This window comes from Molossus molossus, unplaced genomic scaffold, assembly GCF_014108415.1.
Source record: "Molossus molossus isolate mMolMol1 unplaced genomic scaffold, mMolMol1.p scaffold_m16_p_19, whole genome shotgun sequence".
Lineage (NCBI taxonomy): Eukaryota > Metazoa > Chordata > Mammalia > Chiroptera > Molossidae > Molossus > Molossus molossus.
The window spans coordinates 35414256-35422171 of NW_023425354.1; the positions used below are offsets into that span (position 1 = coordinate 35414256).

General features: G+C 56.5%; 1 protein-coding gene across 1 annotated transcript in view; it reads left to right on the top strand.

Moving 5' to 3' along the window:
* Positions 1 to 7916, top strand: part of ASIC2 (acid sensing ion channel subunit 2) — a 954837-nt gene that overhangs the window by 24026 nt on the left and 922895 nt on the right. The gene's annotated exons all lie outside the window — the stretch shown is intronic.

Below are 7916 nucleotides of genomic sequence, written 5' to 3' on the forward strand. Positions count from 1 at the left end.
CGTGGGATTCTGTGTACCCCAAACCCTGGCAGGGCGTGGGATTCTGTGTACCCTAAACCCTGGCAGGGCGTGGGATTCTGTGTACCCTACACCCTGGCAGGGCGTGGGATTCTGTGTACCCCAAACCCTGGCAGGGCGTGGGATTCTGTGTACCCTACACCCTGGCAGGGCGTGGGATTCTGTGTACCCCAAACCCTGGCAGGGCGTGGGATTCTGTGTACCCCAAACCCTGGCAGGGCGTGGGATTCTGTGTACCCCAAACCCTGGCAGGGCGTGGGATTCTGTGTACCCCAAACCCTGGCAGGGCGTGGGATTCTGTGTACCCCAAACCCTGGCAGGGCGTGGGATTCTGTGTACCCCAAACCCTGGCAGGGCGTGGGATTCTGTGTACCCTACACCCTGGCAGGGCGTGGGATTCTGTGTACCCCAAACCCTGGCAGGGCGTGGGATTCTGTGTACCCCAAACCCTGGCAGGGCGTGGGATTCTGTGTACCCTACACCCTGGCAGGGCGTGGGATTCTGTGTACCCTACACCCTGGCAGGGCGTGGGATTCTGTGTACCCCAAACCCTGGCAGGGCGTGGGATTCTGTGTACCCTACACCCTGGCAGGGCGTGGGATTCTGTGTACCCCAAACCCTGGCAGGGCGTGGGATTCTGTGTACCCCAAACCCTGGCAGGGCGTGGGATTCTGTGTACCCCAGACCCTGGCAGGGCGTGGGATTCTGTGTACCCCAGACCCTGGCAGGGCGTGGGATTCTGTGTACCCCAGACCCTGGCAGGGCGTGGGATTCTGTGTACCCCAAACCCTGGCAGGGCGTGGGATTCTGTGTACCCTACACCCTGGCAGGGCGTGGGATTCTGTGTACCCCAGACCCTGGCAGGGCGTGGGATTCTGTGTACCCCACACCCTGGCAGGGCGTGGGATTCTGTGTACCCCAAACCCTGGCAGGGCGTGGGATTCTGTGTACCCCAAACCCTGGCAGGGCGTGGGATTCTGTGTACCCCAAACCCTGGCAGGGCGTGGGATTCTGTGTACCCTACACCCTGGCAGGGCGTGGGATTCTGTGTACCCCAAACCCTGGCAGGGCGTGGGATTCTGTGTACCCCAAACCCTGGCAGGGCGTGGGATTCTGTGTACCCTAAACCCTGGCAGGGCGTGGGATTCTGTGTACCCCAAACCCTGGCAGGGCGTGGGATTCTGTGTACCCTAAACCCTGGCAGGGCGTGGGATTCTGTGTACCCCAAACCCTGGCAGGGCGTGGGATTCTGTGTACCCCAAACCCTGGCAGGGCGTGGGATTCTGTGTACCCCAAACCCTGGCAGGGCGTGGGATTCTGTGTACCCCAAACCCTGGCAGGGCGTGGGATTCTGTGTACCCTAAACCCTGGCAGGGCGTGGGATTCTGTGTACCCTAAACCCTGGCAGGGCGTGGGATTCTGTGTACCCCAAACCCTGGCAGGGCGTGGGATTCTGTGTACCCCAAACCCTGGCAGGGTGAGGGATTCTGTGTACCCTACACTCTGGCAGGGCGTGGGATTCTGTGTACCCCAAACCCTGGCAGGGCGTGGGATTCTGTGTACCCTACACTCTGGCAGGGCGTGGGATTCTGTGTACCCCAGACCCTGGCAGGGCGTGGGATTCCGTGTACCCCAAACCCTGGCAGGGTGTGGGATTCTGTGTACCCCAGACCCTGGCAGGCGTGGGATTCTGTGTACCCCAGACCCTGGCAGGGCGTGGGATTCGCTTTCCTCAGGCTTGCTCTCCCTGTGGGCCCCTCCGTTCCACTCACACTGCTCATTCTTAGGGTGATCCCTCTCCTCTCCATCTTCCATCTCCCAGGGTCGTCAGCGCCACTTTGCCCTGAGCTTTCCTGCTCCCCACACTCACCCTGGCACACGTCCCTCTCCGGGGAGCACTAGAGTGGCCTCAGATCCGCGGACTTATCAACGTCCCTTCCCAGCCCTCAGCCCTCCAGCTCACAGGCATTTGTTGAGCAGCTGCTGTCTTCCTGGCAGCGGGCAAGGGGTGCACTTGCCACGCAGACAGCAGAGTGCCAGGCCCCCGGGCTGCTGGCAGGCCCTGTGGGGAAGCAAGCCTTCTAACAAGTTCGTTATGGCGAGACAAGTACTGAGGCAGGGAGCGCCAAGATTCAGAGGCGGAAATGTACTCTGTTCGAGGAGGGGTACGGGCACTGGAACATCTCGGAAGCGTCTTTCCGGCAGGCACCGGGTCTGTCTCGTCTGTGCCCTCGGTGCCCAGAACAGCGTCCAGGACACAGAAGGTTCTCAGGACGGTGTGTGACTTTGGGAAGAGGCAGATTGAGGTCTCCTCCTTGGAGCCCTTGTCCTCCCTCCCGGTACAAGTATCCAGCATGGTCATTGTTTGCAAGCTGTGAGCCCCTGGGAGGCAGTGGTTGAATGTAATTCCTTGTGCATTATCTCCAGAGCCTGCACGGGGCAAGGTTGAACGGAGCTTTGCTGGGTGAAGTGATGGTGGATGAGGTCCCCTCACTGAGCCTACCTTGGGAAGAATGTGAAAGGTTCGGTGAGATCACTCTGAGCGTATCTAATTTGGTGCTTTCACATGTGCGAATGAATTAATTCCCCAACCCCACAGACAGCCTGAAGGGTGAGGAACCACCCCTAAAAGACAAGGTGCAAGTTCCCAGGGTGGCTTTATTGTCACGCAGCTGGGCCCACCTGCCTGTTGGATGACAGGTGTTTCCTGCACCACCAGGGCTGCCTTGTTGATTGCAGCCCTCCCAGCCCCTCCCACCTTGTGAGGCGGGGAAATGGTGTGTCTGGGATGCTGACAGCTGGCTTTCGCCTTCATTGTGTGTTTGGTTTACTCACAGCCTGTCTTCTAGATTTTAAGGAAGCATATTGGGATGTAGCTTCGGCGGGGATGAGTATACCCTGTTTCAAGTATTCAGTAAAAGGGTTCTGTGGCCAAGGAAGCCTGAGAAAAATCTGAGTGAAGCAGAACTGCCCAGATGTCTTTGCTGCAGGACTTATCAGCACCTTGACTGTGGCTGACATCACGCTGTGAATCTCCAGGAGGGTATATTCAATACGCGGTGATGTTCCTTGTTCGCCAACAACCTTTCAACACTCCGCAGCACACTTTGGGGGAATGCTCAGTCCCAGGTACAGCGTGAGCAATAGCCTAGCTGGAACGGGTTTCTAGCCTAAGACATGCGTGCTTATCAAACATCATCATGTCCTACCGGGATTTCCCAAGCCGATTCTGCCCGGCAACAATTCCCCAGAGTGCTTGGATTTTATAGAAAAATAAATCAGAAAGAGGGTTCCCTGCTTCAAATCCTGGAGAGGCCAAGATCTTGTAATTACGTCTCCTAAGAGCAGGTCTCCAGGCTCGTCACCCTGGTTTCAAATACATTTTGAGGTCAAGGAAATTGAAAAGAGAGGAAAATGAAGGAGCAGTGGATTTAAGCAAAAGGGGGTCACAGGATTATAGGTCTAAGAATAACAGAGCTGGCACCCAGACACCTCATTTATAGATGAGGAAACAGGCCCAGAGAGGGCAGTGATTTGCCCAAAGCAAGACAAGGGTGCAAGACAGGGCGAGGGGCCAGGTCTCTCTCCAGCACAGAGCGTGACCTCAGGGTCAGGCACAGCTGGGCTTGTGTGCAGGCCCACGGGAAGCGGTGAGGGCTGCCAGGTGCTGCCAGTTTCCATCTCTGTAGATGGGGTGATACCAGTCCCCACCTCCTGGGCTGCTGTGAGGGCGCAGTGGGATAAAGGCTATCATGAGCTTAGCATTGTGCTTGACGTGTAATTCGCATATGATAAATGTATGCTATTAAAAACTAGATTCATAAATGTTTCATTCTTGTAGTGCACAGGCTCTTGAACTCCGGGGAAAGGGGTTATTCATCACTCTGCAGGCTGGTCATTCTCCTCCTTTGGTTTATGCGCTTTCCCTTCACGGGGGAGCCCAGAGGTTCTCAGCATAAGGAAACACCTATGAACATTGAGAAAGGACTAGCCCATCCCCCACCACCTATCTGCCAAGTCAGCTGCTGGGCGGGGCCAGGGCCTGGGCTGTGTTTCCTTTCTACAGACACCCACCCCTGCCCAGCTTTCTGCAGAACAAGATACAAACCAACTTGACTGTTTGGCATTTGCCGGACACACGATGAATACTTTGTGCAGAGAGAGTGCTGGAGGCCATGCTAATAATTTGTTTATCTAACACATAGTTCTAGCGCTGGAAGGACCCCAGGCATGAGAGTCTGCCAGGCAGGGTCTGTTACCCTCGCCCTTTTACAGATGGGGAAACCCGGATAGGAAGTGATTTGTCTGAGGTCCTGCTGTGACAGGAGCAGGCCCCGCCTCTCTCCTCCCACTGAGCGAGTGTGGCCTGCAGGGAAGCGGTGGCCTGTCGCGGGGCGGCCGCTGCAGGACCACAAGGTCCAGGAGGGCTGCGGGCCCACCTGGCTCCCTCACAAGGAGGCTTCCCTCCTGGTGCTGGCCCCACGAGGTGCCCTGCACCTGGGGCCCCTGGGAGCTGCTGAGTGGTCTTCTCAGTAGGGCTGGGGGGCAGCAGAGCGGAACCACAGGGGGAGCGGTAAGCAGCCTGAGACCCCCACCCAGAAGCCGCCTGCCCAGATCAGATGTGTTAATTATTCACAGCTCTGGCCTGAGCCTCTTGCTGCCCTTTTCCTTCCTCCTCTCTTCCTTCCTCCTCTCGTCCTCCCTCCTCCCTTTCTCAGACGTTTACTAAAATTGTACAGGATGTTAGGCACCGCCCCGGTACAGCGGAATGCTGACCACCTCGTTCTTGGCTGCCCCTGCCTTTCCCCATTTCATTCTGACAGCAGCCTGTGAGGTAGAAACGATTGTGATCCCCTATACAGAGGAAGAAATTGGCAGTGCAGAGAGGTTGGGTGCTTCCCCGTGGTCACGCAGCTGGAACAGGACAGGGCTGGGGTGTGGATCGAGGGGTTCGGCCTCTTTTGCCCGATGCCTGGATGCTGAGCACGAGGCCAGGTGGTCTCTGGGCCACACTTTGAGCGCAGAGGTCCCGAGTCTGCACTCTGTGCACCCCAACCCCGTCATCATCTTTCATGCTCCGTCCCTTGAGTGGGACAGGCTCTGCCTGCCTGAGTCCCTCCCTGTGGAGGACACAGGTGACGTCTGACTCCCCCTTGGAGCTGATAGCATCCTCCAGGTGGAGGAAGAGGGGGGGGCTGAGGCTCCTGGTTGACCCCACAAAAGAAGTGATATGTTCATAACAGTCTGAGGAATGGGGTAGTCCCAGAGACGTGGAAGTGGGGCACAGACTGACAATCCCCAGAAAAGGGGGTGGGGGGGGAGATAAACCACAGAACTTATATGCATGTGTGCATGAACAGTGGACATGGACAACAAAGCTGGGGACAGGGCGGGAGGGTGGGGGAGGGGGGAATCAGTGGGGGAAAAAGGAGAAACACCTGTAACAAAAATAAATTAATTAATTAAAAAAAAAAAAGAAGTGATGTGTTCAGACTGAGAAGGGCCCCTGAACCCCATGTCTTCTTTCTTGATTGTAGCTACTTATTTGTGGGGCAGAATTGATGGCCCCACAGATTGATTGGGAATGGGGTGAGGTTAATGGTCTGGAGCCGGGAAAGGGTCGTATCCCCAACCAAACCGAAGCTGCTAGCTGTGGGGACCCCTGTGGGCAGAGGCCTGATATTTCTGTGGGCTCAGAGCAAATCTGAGAATGTTTAGAGGGAGGGGAGCTCCCTCGCTGGCGTGCGGAGCTCAGAGTGAAGGTAGGAGAGGTCAGAGATGAGGGACAGAGCAGGGGGATACGTGGACGGCGCGTGGAGACCAGGAGACCGGCTCCTGCGAGAGGCAGCCCTCACTTCTGTAGGAGACACCCTGGCCTGACAGCTCGGATCTGTTTCTGCTCGTTGGACTCTGACACCAAATGTGTGGGGTGTCCTCACACCAAGCAAGTCTGTGCCTGCAGTTCAGCCCTGGCACTGCCCAAGATGGGCCAGACCTGCAGGGCGAGAGACCTGCTCCCACTCAGACGCAGGTCCCAGGCCCCCACGACTTCTAACCCTGGCCGTAGACCAGGTTCCCACTGTTCCTCCCAGGGTTCGATCCTTGGCTAGGGAGGCTCACGGAATGCAGGAAGCACTTGCTTGCTAGCATCGGGTTACTATGAAGGATGCACCTCAGGACCAGCTACCTGGAAGAGATGCAAGGAGCCAGGGGGAGGGGCGGAGCTTCCACGCCCTCTCTGGCTGCGCCACCCTCCCTCACCTGGAAGGCTGCCCCTTCGCGGGGACACAGCCTCAGCGGCAGCCTTGCTGCTTTGCGTGGGAGCCGGGGGGTACCCTCCCCTGATCACCTGTGAGGGTGGGCTGGCAGCTCCAACATACGATCCCCACGTCTTACTGGCATGGCCTTGAGCCATGACCAGCTGCGTTTCTCGCTCGCATCACCTCCGGTTGGAGCCTGGGGGCTCTGGAGCTGGGCCTCTTCCTTGATGGAGGCTCTGCCGCCCCAGGCCCTAGTCCCCGGTCCTCTGTGGAGGAGATACACCAGCTTTCAGACGCTGCGGCCCAGAGCGGACCCACTTCTCTCATTCGTTCTGGGCACCAGGGCCCTGCCTGCAGTGGGGGCCGGGACGCCGTCCCGCTTTGTGGCTGAGAGGAGGAATTGTGCGTGGGGGTGCTGCCTGCCCCTCACTATCTCCGCCGTGCTCTTTGCGGCCAAGGGTTCAGGCAGCCCAGCGCTGTCCTTTGAGCTGTTCCCTTCTGAGACGGGTTCTCTGGCCGTCTGGAGATTCCCCGAGCTCCCTAACATCCTCTGATAAATTCCTTCTCTCATTAAACTAGCTACAGTGGGTTCTGTTAAACTGACATTGACCCCAAGACCACATGAAGACCTTCGGTTGTCTCCTGATCAAGGACAAGATTAGGGTATTTTGTCATCCCTACCCCCACCATAATTCAGGATAAAAACAATATAAAACACATGCACACACACACACACACACACACACAAATGCTCACACACACATGCACACACATAAATGGGCATGCACAAACGCACACGCACACACACAAATGTGTGCACACACGTGCACATGTACACACACAAATGTGTGCGCACACGTGCACATGCACGCACACACATGCACACTCACACACACGCTCATGCACACGCACACATGCAGTGCCTGCTGCATGCCAGGACGTGAGCTGGGAGCTGGGATAGACTAATGTCGAGGCCTGGCCATCCAGCAGGCCCTGGCTTAACAGGGGAGCCGACAGTGGGCAATACGTGTAGTGTCAGAGGGCATGGTGAGGGCACTGAGGGTCACTGGGGACCTGAGAAACAAGGGCACACATCTGCCCTGGGGTGCGGGGAAAGCTTGGCAGAGGAGACAACTCCCACAGGAAGGGAAGGTGTTTTCCAGAATAAGGAAGGGAAATCATTACAAGTAAAAGAGCCAACAGGCATGAAAGTCCCCACGTGTGAGTGAACAGGACATACTCCTGAAAGACTTGGGGGCAATTGGAGTGTAAACCGTGATGTAGGGAGCACTGGGAACTGAGACCGTGCAGGCAACCCAAGGTCAGGTCCAGGGGATCTTTGTCCAAGAAGCAAAGGGGTTGGGACTTTATCAGAAAGGCCTGGAGAATCGTTGGAGGAATATAGGTGTGGACGTTTAAGAAAGATCTCCCTAGCAACACTGAATAGTATGGATCAGAGGGACCTGATTTTAGAAAAGCTGTTGTACAGCTCAGTGATGCTTGGGGTCACGAAGCAGCTTTTAAATGACTTAGAAAGTATGTTGTATGTTATAGTAACAGTAGGTGATAATGCTTATTGAGCTTTTGCAAGGTGCTAGACCTTGTGCTAATGAGCACTTTTCCATATACCATTTCCTT